The sequence below is a fragment of the Calonectris borealis genome, chromosome 18 (genome assembly GCF_964195595.1).
Source record: "Calonectris borealis chromosome 18, bCalBor7.hap1.2, whole genome shotgun sequence".
NCBI lineage: Eukaryota > Metazoa > Chordata > Aves > Procellariiformes > Procellariidae > Calonectris > Calonectris borealis.
The window spans coordinates 6,659,641-6,678,242 of NC_134329.1; the positions used below are offsets into that span (position 1 = coordinate 6,659,641).

Genomic DNA, 18,602 nt, shown 5'->3' on the forward strand with positions numbered 1-18,602 from the left:
CCAGTACACTCTCCATAATCGAGAGCAGAGCCACTGAATCTGGCCAACAGTACATTCTCTAGTTACTCTTTGAAGACAAGTTCAGGTATTGACTCTCCCTGTTTCATTAGCAGTTACTATCCCTGGTCTCAAACACGCCAGAGAGCTCAACAACCGGAGCCCATCAAGCACTGGCAGTGGCCACCACACTCAAAGCAATGCCAGGGACTCAGACAGAACCCCCAAGCAGGAAGCTGCCAGACACCCAAGCATCCAAATGGCATCCTTTGCCTTCCAGTATGGGCTGTTACCAGGTTTAAAGCTCTCCAGATGCTAACCTGCCATCTGCTTCATTACCTCCTTCTCCACACTCCTGAAGATGTTCCCAAAATCCTGGGTTTAGGTGCCCCTCCCACATTCACAGGTTTTTTCCACACTCCCATCAGCAACTGAGTCCTGGTGGAACCAGTGTAATTAACAGGATGCTGAGATGCAGATCTCCAGAATAGAGTTGCCTCACAGTATTTGAAGAAGCCAACATAAGCAGAAAATGGAGCAGGCCACAGTTTATAAGGGTTTTAAAGCATTAAGAAAAATCCAGACTACAGCAGCCCTGAGCAGGAGGTAGGCAGGAAAGCTGAAGTCACCCTGCCCTGAGAACTTGTGGGAAGGCTCCAACTGTCCCAAGGTACAACGATGCTTCTAATTCATCAGGAGCAATACCACCAAGTTCAACTTCCCAGCGTTATTAGAAAGGATGTAACAGACATAAGAGCACAATCATTTCTACAGCAAAGCTGAACAGAAAAGATGGCAAGATCTTTAACCTCAAAGTAACCATTTTCAGTATCTATAATGGCAGCATTCTGAAAGTGTACTAATCTGGAATTAAAGCTGTTACATTTAAAAAAAAAAATTTAAAAAATTAAACTCAGTGGAGCTGAGACAAGACATTTGGAGACAATTTGAAAAATATACTAACCTACTCCTTACAGAGCCAAGCTTGTGCAAAAACCATCTTAGTCAATCATATATCTATACTACAAAAAAACTGGATTCAAAATTAACTGCTTCTTACATTGTGTGCAACAGTCCAATATCAACACACACAACATTACACATATATCACATATGCTTTAACATATCACAAATAATCTTTAAAGATACTACACATGCTGGTTAGGAAACAATACTAATTGTTTACTAATACACATTCCTAGTATTCAAGACCAAATATGAGAGAAAAGGCTTAGTAGTGTTTGTAAGAGGTGTCAGTAACAGGACCTAAGTTACACACCTGCTTCAATACACACTCTCATTTCATTTTCTCATGTACATAAATGATGAATTCAATCATTACAGCTACTAGCCTACCCTAGCCTTTTATCCCAATATAAAGTGCCTTTGGGAGAGGAAAATACATATTTCATCTTAAACAAGGCTTCAACCTCTCCATCACGGTATCATCTCCTTAGATTTCATCTTCATGCATAAGCACCAGCATGACAGTGACACTATTTAAGCAAGTACTTCATGTAAAGAACTCCATACAAACTGAGATCTGCAGACACGTTTCTTGCATGTGATTACAATACAGCGTACAAGAAAGCTTCTCCATGTCCAAACTAACCCCCTGTACTCCAAGCGCAGCGCAAAGGCTCTGATGGAATCTGCAAGCACTGCAGAAGCAAAAGGAAGCACAATTCCAATATGTTTAACAACCAAATTAGCATAATGCTCACCACGCAGAAACCGGTTTCCCCGACCTCCTTGAAATGCTGATCTGCAACTATTGATGAGTCTTTCCTATGTGTACTGTGACTCAACTATATTGAAGAAGTCAAGAAACATCCATTGCCCTGTCAAGTTTAGTGAGACTAAGTCAGACACGCAGAAACCTCTCCTGCAGCCTGACACAACCATGTAGCAATAGTGCGCATCTCTCTCCTACTAGGTAAAACTGTATTTACGAGAGTAACAAAAGATCTGAGGTTGTACTAGAAACTCTACTGTAATCAAATCAATCCATTTACTCGCTCCTTCGCAAGCAGTAACCACAGAGAGCTGCAGTAATCTTTTTTAAAAAAAAAAATCATTTTGTGAATAATGTAAACTGAACATTATGATGACTAGCAAGAATTACGAGATACATAAACTTAAACATGTTTTAGAAATACTTAATATTATTTGCATAAATCAAGATATCTGTTTTCTTGGACATAACTTACTGTAGGCTCGAACATGCAAAAGACAAACCCTATATCATTTGTACGTGCGTACTGCAAGAACAGGATCATATTTAGGTAAGTCTGCAACCATCATGTTGCTTAAAACATTCTAAGGGCAGATCATACTAACATCTGACATTTAATAGTGCCAATACAGTAGAAGCACTGTTTGACAACAAATAATAAAAATGACATTTCTTGTAAGGTCTCTAAGTAAAGGAACGAGCCAGCTGAGCTGCACAACTTCAGCACAAACGCCCATTTTAGAAAGGCATCTGTGCTCATTTCGTTCAATGAAGAATTCTGAGCGTTCTCACGAAAAATCAAACACAATTATGGTGGCCAAAAATTCCAACCCTGTTTAAAATGTATCACGGCTTTGCTGGGCCGAATGCTTTCGTTACAGATGAGACAGCTTTGTCCATCGAAAGCCTTGTATGGTTGAATATACTTGCAGCAGATAAACATCCCTCTTAAATTTTGGCACAACTCACTCCCTACCAAGAGTTACTGATACTAAGGCTGAACTGAAAAAGCAGCCAGACTTAATCCAAGCTGAAGTCTGAGCTCATTAAAAGAATGGAATAAAGACAAACTTAAATTCCACTCCTATTTATGTGTTTAAAATTCTCATCAACACTGTAAAATAAAGATCATCCTAGTTTTACAACAGTAGGAATAACAAGTTTTAGAACTTCACATTTATTAGTATCACTTGTTGAAAGGCACAGAAAGCATGTATTTAACCAATACCAGAAAAAACAATCACTATGAAAATATAAACAGAAGGGGCTGATGTGTATGGCAAAAACATTGTTTGCATCAGCAAAAGCACACACAAATACTTGTATTTTCATGCATTTCACTAAAATACTGGCAGCTTTTTATCCCTAGAAACTATGAAGGGTGAAATTGTTTTTAACTACTAGAATTAAAGAAAAACTAACAAAATAAAGCATTAGCAGCTTCACTTCTTCACCTCTTCTCCAATGTGCCAAACCTATGTATTTTAGATTTAAACAACAAAACGCAGCTAATTTCTTTTTCTTCTATTTTTGCCATCCATCTTATTTGCATCCAAGTGCTGCTTCTGCCGCACAGTTAAAGTTGTCTATTCCTGGGCTGCCATGGCTGGAAGAGCGCACGCACTGCCCAGCGATGCCAGAGCTCTGCAGACTTCGCCGCCGAACTGTAACTGGGTCAAGCTTGTAGCTGGAGTGAACAGGCCACTCGGCTCATGGCAATTCTCTCCCCAGCCCCCAACCAAATTAAAGGGGTATTTTGACCTGGAAAAAAGACTTAGATCTCCTACCACCCCACACTAAAGCTTACGCTAATTCTGTAAAATAAGACAAGTAAAAATTACACCAAAGATAGAGCCGTTCGTATACTGCATACAGACACTCTTTAAAGAGACTGCTGGAATGCACACGCATGCTTTTTCCCTGTAAGTGAAAACTGTGTAGGTAACAATTCAGTTGCTGAAGGTTTGGTTATCTTTTTCTACTTGTTACAGCAGGCTAATGACCATCCTGACTCATAATTATTACAATAGTAAGAAGCTTTCAGTTCTCACACTGCTGCAAGTCCAACACTTATCTTCTTTCAGGCATGCAACAGCTTTATTATAGCCCAAAACTGAAAGTTTTGGCACTTAATTCTGATAAGAACTTTTAATGAACAGCTCTGTATGTGGTTTTAACAGAGCCCAGATTTCCAGCCCCAATGTTTAAGTGCACGTTCATAGGACATTACTCAAAACAAAACCAAGCAATGTTTCACATAATAATCCTCTGTAGTCCTAGACTGCTCAAATCGCATCACCGCAATCACACAAGCCTAAGAAAAAATTCATTTCCTCTCCTCAAGCACATTTTGTAGAGATGAAGAGTATGAAAAGAAAATTCAACTCCCATTGTTTCAACGTAATTGTAAGGCATTCAGGAACTGTGAAAACATGTATTAACAATCTCCTATTTGTACAGATGCATTGAAAAATAACCCCAAACAGTTTGGAAAGCTGTTTGAAGGCTTTGTTGTCTGCAGAACTTTCAGCATTACATATTTCCAGAACAAATCAAAGACAGTGGGAAGCAAGAAAATAAGCCACCTTGATTTGAGAAAAGAATCTGATGATTAAGCTGTTTACGGAAGTATACTTCTTTTAAGAGTCTAGATTATTTAAGCCCAGGCCTGAGGAAAATCGTCATCCAGGAGACTTACCTATCTCTTTCTGATCCAATGTTCAGGTCATGCTAGCGTAAATTGATACTCAGTCATGAAAAGAAAAGGGAAACGTTACTAACTTTTTTTAACCAATAGCTGCAAAAAGATAGAATAGTCATCATACTAAATTTAGTGTGTTTTGCCAAAACTCAATACCCAGGTTTTCTTAAGAATTTGGTTTTTCTGCCACTTAATAGAACCTAAGATAAGGAAAGTGCACTGTGCATAAAACTGCTTCACCCACAGAAGCCCATCCAAGGCAAACAGTAATTGACTTGCTATGTTTTTGTTACTTTTTTTTTTTAACTATTACTAGAACGCAGCTTCAAAAGAAAGGCCTGAAAGTTCAGACAAAAGTTTATGTATGCCCTACTAAGTCAATCAAGGAAAAGAAAGCAGACAAGTTCTTTCACCTCTTTCCATCCAGCAAGTAGAGTATCTCCTCAGAATCGGCTCCTTACAGTCACATCTCACTGGAAGCACATATATGGGCAACCCAACAGCAAATTCCTGTACATTTTTAGGAAAAGTCTGTACGTTCAACTGCATCGGGCAGGTGCATCTAGACTTTATCAAGCATGATGTTTTCCAGTTAAACTATTAAATCTACCAGGTCTGTGGTCATTCAGAAGGTTGTGATTAGGATTCAAGACTAGTTTGCTGCGGAGGGAATTCCACAGCTCTCCTGACGCTATTATTCCAGTGTCTTTGGCTGCAAACTCAAGACAACCACGCGGCGGTTTAGTCTGCAAAGACTACTGCCACCAGGGAGTCTTCATTTAAATAGATTCCTGAAGCAAAACCAAAAAGTTTATGGCTTTTTCCATATGATGTCTTTGGGCGATTCCTACATACAAAACAAAAAACACACCTAAAACATTGCAACATTCTCAGGTTCTAGTCACCCTTGTGCATCAAACACAAAGAAGTGATACAGATTGTGCTCACAGCATCACTGCAAGCTTCATGCCTGGGCTTGCAGGATTAAGTAGTTTACTTCAGTCTCGCTTTTACAAACAGCCCACTGAATACAGTATGATCTCCTATTCCGCGAACGTCTCTTTAAAGTATTGAATAGACATAGTACTTTCCTCCCAAAAGCTGCCTGCTACTTAAGAATCAAACAAGGAGCCCCAAAGGGCTGCACCTGCGTTAAGAAATAAATTAATAACCTAAATTAGCAGAAAAGCTAAGACATTGAATACCTCCCTACAACCAACAGCATCATGTAAATTTACCAAGTTATGAAAGTGAAAGAAAGACTTCCAACGAGCATCATTCATATCCTCATGCAGGAAAACATCCTTTAAGAAGAAACAGCTTGAAAATAAGAAAAAAACAGTGACATTACATGTAACTGGATGCAGAACATTCAAAACTTGCATTTAGACATGCATGCACACACACACCCCTTTTACTAGTTAAATTTTTAAATAACTACACAGCATACAACTCAGCATGACAAACTCATTTGCCAAAGGAAACTTCCCCTGGCTAGTGAGCAGTGCCAAGTTATCAATTTCTGTGGAATATCAATTCGAGAAAACATACCAAGTCTTAGAGAAAAATCTTGATATATGAGATCCTTAATAAGAAACCAGTACAATTTTTAAACACATGAGCAGCCAAAGGTATGAGAGAGGTAGTTTTCTACAGCCACAACTGTACCGTGTCCCTAACTGATGTGCTTGGAGTAATCCTCTCAAATATGACCCCGAGTCCTGTGTCCCTGATCTGCAGAGTATTCCTCACAAGCACCGCTATACTGAAATTTTCACGACTATGGGCAGTTTTCTTACCACTATTAAAAACTCTATGACTCAAGGAGAAAAATCACTAGGAGTTCTATCAACTTGACTCTGATGATACTTGGAAAACCTACCAGAAGAGAGAAAACTCCATGACCAAAGATCAAAGAAAGACTAATCCCGAGGAAAGGACTAGGCAGCGAACGCAGCAACACATCCTTCACCAAGGACAGAGAGCTCCTTTTTTACTTTACAGTAACCAAGCACGTGTGAAAGAGAAGGGAGGTGACAGGACTGGTTTCAAAATTATCTAGTAGCCAGAGAAACAGAAGCACTGAATGGAGCAGAGTCCAGGACAACACCCAAGGAAAATCACAGAGCCGTGCAAAGAATCCCAGGAGGTGGAATACTCAAGCTCTCCATCTACCTTCCACCTGGGACCTGCTGGTCAGGACTTGCTTCTTTCACATGCGGTCTGAATTTTACCTTCAGTCCATGGAGCAGTAAGGGCTGGCAAGCTTTTCAAACACAGACCTTAGAGCCTAAAATTCTTTCTTTCAATAAAGCCTACTTCCAAGTCGTAACTTATTTTTTTTTTCCTTTGGGAGAAATCAGGCATACAGGAAGCACATTACTACTGTCAGAGGAGTCTGCAGACACACAAGGGGCTCAATTAGCATCCAAGATGACAGTGTTACACATGGTTGGAAACAGTATTAAAAAAAAAAAACATACACATGGCAATGATGATGATGAGAGGTAATAAATTGTTTAATCACCAGACATTACAATTTTCCTAATACATTGGTATCTAGTCAGTTAAGAGCCCAGGTCAGGAGAAACGTAGATGGGTACTCTGCCCTTTCTCCTCCAGCCCTAAGATAGGCAGCCTCTAGAACTGCAGCGTGAGCACAAACCTTGGATTGGTGACATTCACATCGTTTGCTACCATATATAAAATGAGATAGTGAAAAATGACAAACGCAAGTATTTGAATTGGAAAACAGTCCTAGATTTTAACCTCTTCTAGGGACCATCTATACTATGACACTTCAGTCACTTTGTTCTATGTCTTACATATATTGGAAAAGAAACATTTAGCTTAGAACTAGTTCAGAGCATCGTCTGAGAGAGAACAGATTACAGTTTACAAGTGTATTTTCAACACCTATCAAAAGTGAATTACAGGCTACGTCTTCTATTTAAGTAGGATTCCTACCTCTTTAATTATTCTACAGTAGAAAGGCTTTATAGATTTACTTGCTAATAAATATCCTTGACAACTTTTACAGAAAACGCATAGCATACAGTGAAGAAAATCCTACACAAAAAAAAACCAAAAACAAAACCAAAAAAAAGTTTATAAATTCTTGAAAGATTTTTTGGAAAAAGTCTTTACTGGATTAAGCTGCCAGGCAACGTTATTAGCATTTCTGCCGTACATTGTCTGTTTCCCTACCACACCCTAAAAATGTCACAGGAAAACAAAGAAAAATAGTATTTTCATGTTAAAAAGGTCGTTAAAAAGATGCAAAGCCTTCTAATTTATGGAAGAGAGACAAGGAAAAGAAAATACCAAAAACCTTCAGTTCTGGCAAAAAGTACCTCTGAAGCAGCTAAACAACTTCACAGTTACCCTGGAAACATAGTTTACCTCTTCAGCCTACCATGAAAATTGCCTGCAATTACCACAATGGAATAAAGCATCAGTTTTGACAAAATATCAATTGCTGAATGCTGCAATTGCTTTAACGCAGTACCAGTATTTTATCATGAGCAATACTTTATTTTAAATAGAATTATATTACTAAACTTTGAAAAATCAAATCTGTAGGTATAATAAAAGGTTACAATATCTCATGATGGTATAGAAGAGCTCCGCCATCTGCCAAGTGTGATTTCCCTTAATCCCATTCCTCACACACACATCAAAATCACACAGATTACGCCACAGAAATAGAAGTCAAGTCAATACCTGAATCCAAAAGATTAATCTCCCACCTTCAGACGGGAGAAACGCCAAGAACAGTAACAATGCTGCAAACTGACTCAGGAAGGCAAAGCTTTTTACACGACTCGATGCAATACCACACAGGAAATAAAGTGATTTCACAGATTAGCTTCACCCTTTCAGAATCCCGATTTTGCCCCCTCCCAAATCCAAGCGCAGAACTCCATGCAAATTCAGGGAATTGGGAACTGACCTCCACGTGATCTTTCGGATCAGCTATTTCCACCCATAAGCAGAACTCCACATCCCTTCATCCACACATAAATCACTTACATTTGGAGTTAGGAAGAAAAATGGACAAATGAGTTGCATAACACAAGACAGCAATACAAATCTATCCACCCAAATGTCAGACATGCTTTTCAAATAAAAACATATACACATCCACGGGCTGATATACCAACAAGCAAAGGTATGTGCATGTGCAATTAAAAAGAACCAGCACGATGACCTTAAACTGGCACTTAAAACTAACTCTAGAGAGCAGGTACATTTCCTAAAGTCCAAGGCATAAGAGAGTCACATACCGCACTTCTGAAACGCCCGTGTCCCTTCTGCAGACTGCTGTTAACCCAAGCAGTAGTCGGCACGGCTGTAAACTCCTCGGGGGGAGAGGGGGGGACATCTTTATTTGTACATTTAAGAATGCCAAGCACATTATCATCACTAATCCAGAGGGGAACAGATAATTGCAGTGCTTACAAAAGTCATCTTGGATTACAAAATAAGGCTCTAATCTGCAGCGCTCGCCAGCAAAACGGTATACCCGTGAACCACCAAAATCACCACCAAACTACCTACAACCGCACACGGACGCTACATTAAAAGCACGAAGGGCTTTTTTCTTTTTAACCCGGAGCACACAGACACACGACGACCCAACTTCTCCCCTCGCCCTTGGCTCTGACGCAGTGAAAAACAAGCAGCGAGGCGATCCCAACACCACCGCCACGGACCCCCGCGCACCCCGAGCCCCGGGATCCCCGTGTTCCCGCCCCCGCTGCCGGGGAACCGGGAGCAGCACGGGCAGCGACGCCCCGGCCCCCCCACCCTTCCCCCGGGCCGGCTTCGCCCTCATGAGCCGGCCCGGGGGAAGGGTGGGGGGGCCCCCGGGGCGTCGCTCCCCTCAGGGAGCCTCACCGGGCCGGGCCGCCTTTGTCCCGCCGCCACCAGCGCGGTTCCGCGCCCCTCACCGGGGACTCACCGCCGGCACTTACCCTGACGGGGCACCGGCTCGTCCCTCAGAGGAGCCGGCGCGGGACGGCGCTGGCTCCGGCGCAACGGGGAAGTTGTTAACTTAAGTTTGAGACCGGCGGAGCCCAGCGGCCTGCCCGGCTGAGGTGATCAGCGGCCGGGCACGGCCGGACACCCCCACCCGGGGGCGGGGCGGGACGGGGCGGAGCGGGGGCCGCCCCTCCGCACTCCCCAGGGGCGAGGGGCTGCCGGGGGGCAGCGGGAGGGCCGCGGAGGGGAGGGGTCGGGAGGGCCGCGGTGCCCCGCCCCGGTCCCGCCGCGTTCCGGGCTGCGGGAGCCGCGGGGCGGGCCCGGCCCTTCGCCCCGGCGCCAGGAGCCGCCGGCCGCGGCGCGCGCGCAGCCCGGCCCGGCCCCGCGGGAAGCGCCTCTGTTGCCATGACGACCGCGCGGCTCCGCCGGGATGGGCGGGGCCTCGCGCGCGTAGCCCGGTGCCCGTTCACGGGTGGCTCCGCCCCCTCCACCTGCCCCCCCCGCCCCCCCCCGCCGGTGGCCCCGGGCGCGGCGGACGCGGGTTCGCGTCCCGGCCCTCGCCCGCGGCCAGCGGTGCCAACGCCCCGGCCCCCTGAGGGAGAGGGCCCGGATGAGGGCAGACCCCCCCCCCCCCCCCTCGGCACGCCGCAGCGCTCTGCCGCTGCCCTTCCTCCTCCCCTAAGGAAAGCACAACCCCCTGCCCCTTCGCCCAGCCTCCCGCAGCCCCCCGGGCCTCCCGCCCTCCCCGGGCAGGCGCTGGGTGAGGGGCACCCCGGACACGGGTGGCCCTTTGGGTGAGCTTTGTGCCGCCATGGTTCAGGCTCTCTGCTTTGTGCTGCAGAGAGGGACCCCCGTGAGAGCCTCCCTGAGACCCCCGCCAGAGCAGCGGCCACAGCCTTTGCAGGGTGCTCAAATGGCGGCCTGGAAGGAGCCCAGTCCAGGGAGCACATCTCCTCCGTTGGGGAACCTTTCTCCTCAGGCCGGGGAACGTCCCTCTTCAGACCAGGGAACATCCCTCTTCAGACCAGGGCGCGTTTCTCCTCAGACTGGGGAGCATTTCTCCTTAGCCAGATGCCCCCCCATCGAGGAATGGCGCCCAAGTCACTAAATCTGCCCACGGGCACCTCGTGGCCCCTCCAAGGCCGTGCCACAGTTGTAGTAATTTAAATGCTCCAAATGCTGCTTTTCGTCATTACAAAAGGTGTGGTTTTGTGTGACGGAGGAGTCCAAAGTCGGCCTCTGAGGCAGGGCCGGCGCGGAGGCTCGTGACTCCCGGCAGGCGGGCAGTGCCCACGCTGTGGCCTGGAGGGAAAGGAGCGCCGGGAGGGCCAGCGCTGTGGCATGCCGAGAAAGCAGCTCCGCATCCCCACCTTAGCAGGACCTTGAAAGGTCACGCAGCAGGTCCCGTGTCCCTGCCTTCACTGGGGACCTTACTAGTCTGCCATTAACCATCCCCGGAGGGAGCCGGTTGCAATCTCGCCTCTTTTGCAGACGTCGGGGGTCCTGAGCAAATCAAGCTGATTGATCTCTCTGTGACCCGTTCCCGAACTGCAAGAGAGAGGTGACACTTTCTCGGCGTGCCTTAGCTATACGGGTGCACAGTAGCTGCCTCTCAGCAGGTGCATGGATGGGGGCCAGCGGAAAGGTTTCAGCAGCAAAAGCATCCAGCTCTGCAACAGCTGCACTAATAGAAGAGCGCGCCTCACCTCCTCTGTCCCCGCCCACGCCCACATCCCATTTAAATTAAGATCTTTTTCCCACAGACCCCCCTTGCTCCCAAATCAGGATAATATGTGTTTTCCCCACCTTAGCAACCCTTTTATCTTCACCACACATGCAAACACAAAGGGATCCCAATTCCATGACTCATTTGCCTTTCTCTTTTCCAGAAACCAAGACATAACCCATCCCCTCATCCACCTATCCCCCCCAGCACCCCTCCCCGGCAGCCTGGCAGCAGTCACCTCCGTGCCAGCACCCACCCTGCAGCTCAGGCTGTTGCTGGTGACTGGTACCTGCGCGTACAGAAGAGGATGATCCACGGCTCGGACCAGTGCCTCTGCAAAGAGGGTGTTACTGCTTCTTACGCCTCTTTGAAGTGGTTCTTGTTCCACCCATGGCTTGGGAACCCCTGCTCTAGCACATGGGGCTTTCAGCGAGTAATGCGAAACAATGAAATCGCCTGATCAGTTATTCAGGAGCCGCTCTAATGGCAGCACCCTCCACAAAAACACCTACATGCGTCGACACAGCCAGAGACGAGAGAACTGGCCAAGCCAGGCTCCGGAGGCTACATACCCTCTGGGAGGCTGCATTCAAATGGACAACTTCAAGAAGAGCAGACGCATTCCCAAGAAGCTGCTGCCTTGTTTCCCACTGTCTGAGGAGGAACCTCAGCGTGTGCCTTTGCAAATGCCCGGGGAGATGAGACCTGGGAGCTTCAAAGTAGCCACAAAAACTCTCGATGCTTCAAGCCCCGGCAGGCCAGAGGCAGCAGCTGCACCTGCGGGATCGCAGGGCTGCGGGGTAGATGCAGTGGCGCAGAGCAGGCCTGGTCTCGACGAGCCTCCGTGCAAAGCTGGAGGGGCCGTATCCTCACCCTCACTCAGCCTCTGTTGCCCTGGGGACATCCCGACCGTGTGGGAAAGGGAACGGCTGTAGTGCGGGTCCAGCACAGAGCAGGGAACGGTGGGATCTGCAGTGCTGCTGCGAGGAGCTGGGTACCCCACCGGCCGTCACGCTCAGCCCTTGCACCCCAGCTCAAGCACCAGGCAGGAGAACCACCACCCCCCCACCACCCCCCCGGCACCCCGCCGCTGCCGCTGCCTTGGGCAAGCGCAGGACCTAACGTGGGGCACGCAGCCCTGGCTCCAGGAAGGGTTTCTTCCCCCGTGCTCTCTCCCCATCTGAGGCCCTGCGTGAACCTTTCTCCCACTGTGTTTATCAGCAAGCGTTGGACTAGAGTTAACTGCAATCTAGGGGCAGAGTTAAATGCAGAGTCCTGTTCCGTCACCCCATGTATATAAATTAGAGCTGTAATTCCACCCTGCGGTGTGGATGGCAATAGCAAACAGACACTGCCAGACCCATCTCACACAGACATTTGAGCTTTGAACCTTTGGGTTATGATTTGACCAGAACCATCCGTACGATGATATGCAAGCAATATACAGCGAAGGAGTGCTTGTACTCAGAAAAAATGACAGGCCCCTTATCTATGAGAAGTTTCCATTTTTTAAACAATTCTTAGCCATCAAACCAACAAAAGGCTCAGCCAGGCTGATGCACCAGTTTACTAGCAGCTCCGCTTCTCAAGAAGGGTAATGCCACTATTTCTACCATACAATTAACTTCCAGGGTGGGACCTTTTCAGAATTAAACTACGAATTGCATAAAACAGTGAAGAATAGCAAATGTTGCGTGTACCAGCGAGGCTGCTCCGGTGCTCTGGTTCCTCTCACATAGTCTGTCAGTGCCCTATAGTGGAGAAATGGGTTAATTGCATATGCCACATGGAGCGACTGCCAAACTGCTGTGTTGCACTCCCGCAAACCTGAGGTCAGGCCACAGAAGCCGGTGAGGAGATCCCAGGCAAACACCATTGCCGCTGCATAACAGCATCTGGCCTGCTGCCTCCGCGGGGACAAAAGTCTGCTCCCGCGTCACCTCTGCCGTAATGGCAGCCAGGCTCTGCCTGACTTCACCCCCTCCTTTGTTCCAGCCATTAACAATCTCCATCTCTTCCCGCCGAGCAAGTTGCTCCTGTTATGAAGAGGTGGAGATGTATGCAAAAACACTTCATTGGATCTGGGGAACAAGCATCTGCTCTTCTCAGGCCCACGTGGGTTTGAAATGCTTTGGCGCTAAGCAGTGAAGCACTTCAGTGTCCTGTCTTGCAACCCTCCACGAAGTAAGTGCTCCCATGAAAGCCAAAACAGTCGGTGAAGGTTCAAGATGAGGCCCCAGGAGGAACCGGCCCGGAACTCCCTGCACACCTCAGGCATTAAGTACTGCAGGAAGGTGCCCCGCTGCCAACTACAGGTAATCTGCAAAAAGGAAAGCAGAAAATCCTCCTACTCCCCATCACCACCACGGCAGGGGTCCTTAAAAGCTCCTTTCCCACCTCTTCATGTTCATCCACCATGAAAATCAGTGCAGAGCTACACAGAGGGCACTAAATGCCCAGCTCAGAGCACAGCAGAGGGGACAGCCCGAGCACGGCCCTCCTGATAAAAGCCCCATCAGCCACGGGACCCCCCATTGCTTCCTCTCCCACCCCCCAAGTTTCACTCCTTATTTAAACGGGAGCAGGACTGGGAGAAGGAACGCAGAAGGGAGAGTCCTGATTTAATGAGAAGAGTCTGTAAAACACACAGTCCAACGTCAGCCAGCTCGCTTTGACCATCATTCGCGCCCTTGCGAAGGTTGAGCTCTGCCAGGGTGCTGAGCAGCCCTGGAAAGGGCATCACCCCTCCAATGGGTGCACGGTGTCTCACAGGATTATACCTTCCGTATCCACAAAATACTTCTTCCTCCAGAAAGGAGTAATTCAGGAAGGCAGAGGTTGTCAAACCTTCCTTATCCCTCAGCTGCTGAAAGCAGCAATAGCCAGAAATCCTTGACAAAAAAACAAGGATAATTGAGCATCAAATTTGTGTGTATAATGCTCTTCAGTAGGACGGAGATATTAGATTGCACTGTAGTGCAGGGTTTATGGCATCAGAGTCAAAAATCAGTGGGTGTGGAATTTTTGTCAATTATGTAATCTCTGGCGGTTTTGCCTCCGCTGGTTTGGGCGAGGACACAGCACCCATCCCGGTCGGGGGGCCCGCCCTGTGCTATCAGCGAACGGCACATGGTCAGACGTGGGGGGACTGTGGTGAGAACAAAGGAAAGCAGATTTCCTGGGAGTCTCTTTCTGTTTTCCCAAGCAGAAGAATGACTCAGATTTCAGCTCGCACTCCTGTAACTCAGCCAACAACAACACGTTGTTAGTCAAAGTGATAAAGGCGAGTATCTTTGTTCTACTTGCTGAACTAATAAAAGCTCAAATAAACTTGTTCACCCAACAGCCAGCTCAGTCACTAAACCAGAGACCATGTGCTGAACCCCAAGCCCCCCTCACAGTGACCACAGCATCTTGCTCCCGAACAGCCTCGCTGAACTCCTGGAAACTCCTCGGCAAATACGCTTCTGTCTAAACCAGCACAGATGATCTCATTTTGTGCATTAGCATATTTGAGAGCTTTCTGATAAATATCGTGAATGCTTACATATCGTTCTATGCAGCTGCTAAAAGTGTTGCAGAAATGCTTTCACTTTCTGAGAAATGCTTCAGGAAAAAAGCACTCTACTTCCTTGTGCTTAAGAAACAGCTTAACACATCCCTGCTCCTTTGTCTCCTGCGTCTGAGCTTGTTTTTCATGGCTGTGAGGTACATCCACAGATCTTTGGAAATAGCATAGCACGAATTGCTCCACCACAGCCACCACACACAAATCTAGCAGAAGGTGACTCCAAATCCCCGGCTGGCAAAGCCCGTCCCTATTGCACAGACCTCCGGCTCTCGGCGCTGCTGGGCTGGGTAGGGCCCCAAGGCTGGTTTGTGCTACTGCACAAACCTGGCATCAGGGTAAGTGAGTGGCACCTCTGCAAACCGTGCTGTACTGGTGCAAAATGGGGCTAGCCAAAGGATTTGCTACAGCCAGTTGTGGGTAAGCCTTTGTATACTGGCTTTATTTTTGCTAGAAAAAGAGCATCTCTGAAATACGTATTAGAACACTTTAAACAGTCAGACGTAGCTAGAGGTGTTAACAGGACAGAGCAGACCTTAGCAGAAGTAGATGTTTAGACTAGAAGTACTTTCTTTGTGCTGAGACTTTAACATGTTCATTCATGTATGTTAGCAATGTGCTATAAATACGCCTGGTCCTTCCCTGCCGCTGCGGCCACGGCCGAGGCGCTGCGCAGGTGCCATGTGCCGCGATGTTGCGGGGAGGGTGTGTTAGGACAAGCGCCGGCAGCCGCAGCGCCGGGCTTACCAACACAGCCCCTCGGCCGCCCGCTCACCCCCATCAGACACAGCCACCGCCTTGGGCTGCCCTGGGCATGTGCCACGGAAAACTGGTTTGTCAGCCGCAGTTGCTGCAGTGGCACAGGCAGCCCAAGGGCTCAGACTCATGCAGCAGAGATCAAAATGGACCACGGAAAATACTGGGGCTGGCACCACCCCTCCCGCTCTCGGAGGAGCTGCCACCCTCCAACACCGGCTGATGGTGAAGCATCTCCCGAAGTGCCCTTGTTCGCACCCAGCGCACAACGTCGGGAACAGTTCTTCCTGCTACCGCTCAGGAGCTGCTTTGCAGGCTGTTGTCTCCTCCGCCGCATGGAGGTGGCAATTCTGATGGAAATTTCAGTGGCCGTACCAACGTAAGTGCACTTCAAAGCACAACCTCAGGATATCTGCTTTTGTGAGAAAGTATCCCGTGTTAAAAATTAATGAAATTCACTTTTAGGATCATTTACTTTCCTCCATCTAAACAGCAGGATTTTTGCCAGTCTCTCCGCACCATGAATGCAGAGCATTTCTGCTTTTGCACAGTGGGGACTGGCCTCTAGTGATTAGATTGCCAATTAATATCAGGTAATTAACACATTCGCAAGGGCTGGTGGAATCCCACCCTGACATTTTGCAAACGATGCATGTTTGGGGAGTGTCTTCATCAGCCTTTTGAAGTTCTTAACCGTGAGCTCCCTGGCAATCAATTAGCCTGTGCTAAAAACTGGTGCTGTGCCATTAGAGCAAACATGCCCCAAGAAGCAAACATATTAAGGATTAATTAAATACCAGGTTTTATTTAATTAAGCCTCTTCTCGTAAGTAGGTAGAGCCAGGCATCTGGAGTTAGCATCCACTCTTGCTTTCACTTCTATCCCATTTTTAGAAATGCATTTAAACTTGGTTGGTGCTGTTTAAAACATGACATTCAGGCTGATGCAAATCTGTTCTGCCTTCCCAGTGCGCGCAGGAAGCGACAAGCGCAACGTCGTTAAAAGGTGGCTGATGGCACCGAGCGCTCCCATGGTCGGGGTTCACTTCTTCCTCACGCCCACACGCAACACCCTCCCCGGGGAGCGCTGGAAGCCCCCGTGAGCACCCAAAGACCTTCTGGAGTCTACGGGTGCCAGCCCTGAGCAAAGCAGGGACCCGTGAGCAGCTCGTCCTCCCGCTCTCCTCTCATCCTCCTTGCAGTTTTTAACGAGAAGCTTGTCACTCCCATTACCCGCTTACCTGCAGCGAGAAAGGCACCGCAGCCTGTCATATCACCACCGGTTTAAAGTTCTAGAGAGAGATCCAGGAAATACCAAGGCAAGCTAATGAGATCAAGTCCAAAGGTCATTGTACGCGGTGGTACAGAGAGCACTCCCTCGCCTTCTGCACACCCCGTCTGTGTTAGCGGAGGATCACGGGCAGGTGTGAAAAACCACCACCGCGTCCTGGCTCTGGGCTGCCCCACGGCCAGGAGCTGCCCCCGCAGCAGGGCCCTCCGCCACCTCCCATCCGCCGTACGGTGGTGCAGTTCACCCCGTGCAGCAGCGAGGGTCTGGCCCAGCCCTTCCCTAGCGATTGGCAGCCTTTTTTCTCCTCTTTAGGGGCTCTATTTCAGCTTGACAGTCATCAGTTTAAACTCTCCACACCACCAGGGTACCAGCACGAGGAAGGACAGAGGTGACAGTATCAGCAGGCAGCAGAGGCGAGGAGGTGTCACCGCCCGGCTGCACACAGCATCTGCCCGGGGAGGGAACGGGTCAGGCTGCGAGGCCCCGGGCCGGCTGGACCGAGAAGGCCAAGAGAAGCCATCGGGGAAGGCGAGGACCACGATGCAGATCAAAACAAGCACTGCAACAGGGCAAGAGGGGAGAAGCGCAAAAGGGAGAAGAGGGGCTTGACAAGAGCCAAGGAGGGCTCTGAAAGCTGGGAGTGATGTGAAAATACAAATATCCTCAAAAACGCAGTTCTAAGATCATCCCTCTGGCTGCTGGGGATCCTGCGGTGCGTGCTCCTCACCTGGCTGCCTCCGTGCCTCCATGACCCCGGGACCCAGCCCTCGGCTCTGCAGAGCAAAGCTGTTCTCCACCTCCCGCGGAGCGATGGCCTGGCTCCGGGAACGGGACCGGGTGCGTGCGGAGCTGCGGCGGGGTCTGAGTTTGAGAAAAGACGATCAGGGGGAAGAGCCACCCCCGGCGAGCTGGGGGTGGTGGGGTGCGGAGGGCTGCAGTTTCCCAGCCTTGGTCGTGTTTCCCCAGCCCGGCGGCAACCCCCAGCGACCCCTGCCCACTGCGACCCCTGCCCACCCCGGCCAGCCACGCTCGCCCGCTCCGTGCCCCAGGTCCCCAGCTGTGGAGCAGGGCTGGGCTGCGGCAGGGCGTGTGCTGGCCCGGAGCTGCAGCGCGGGCCTGTCCCAGCACTGCTCCGACCCCCCCAATTCATTACCACGGCACTCCCGCCTCCCCCTCGGGCCCAGCTCGTTTCAGCTCCCCCATCCCACGCGCTGCAAATTCTCAGGGTCTTGGTAAAACTTGGCCCCGGCCCCAGATGAGTCACTCGGCTGGCGAGCAAGCGGAGCAGACTGCAGCCCCGTGTGCTGGGACGGGAGCCCGGGTGACCACGGTGCAGCCGGTCACGCCGGCGCAACCAGGGGGCTGGAAGCAGAGCCGGGAGCCTCCCGCCATTCCGCTGCAGGAGAAGGAGCAGCAGCTCTGCCCCAGAGCACCCGCCCTGCCGGAGGCTGGGACTAACGGGATGCTGAGGAGCATCTCACCCTGTCACGTGCGGCTCCTGGCAGGCCTCTGCACAGCCCGGCAGCGATGGCCCTCTCGGGGTTATTTTGGAAAGGAGACGCCTGGGCAAGACGCACACGACCCCCAGCACCGCGGGGAGCCTGGCATTGCCCACACGGGCAGGGACCCGGAGCTCTGCCGAACTGCAGCCGGCAGCCAGGCTTCTCAAAACACCCCCAGAGCCATTCCCCGTCCCACTCCCTACGGCCACGCCTGAACTCCCCTGCACAAGCCAGCCTGCGGCCCCGGGCCCTTCTCGCCCCTCCGGAGCTGCGGGATGCAGGCAGGTCTCCAGCCAAGCTGCCTGCACCCCAGCTGCAGCTGCTGCCTGCGGGGCTGCGCACGC

At 49.3% G+C, this 18,602-nt stretch overlaps 1 protein-coding gene across 1 annotated transcript in view; it reads right to left on the minus strand.

Moving 5' to 3' along the window:
• Positions 1–9,575, minus strand: part of LOC142090381 (uncharacterized protein KIAA1671-like) — a 33,735-nt gene extending 24,160 nt beyond the window's left edge. Inside the window, exon 1 of the mRNA XM_075168162.1 lies at positions 9,410–9,575. The gene's annotated coding sequence lies outside the window, so the exon portion shown is untranslated. The remainder of the gene's footprint in view (positions 1–9,409) is intronic.
• Positions 9,576–18,602: the final 9,027 nt, after the last annotated feature.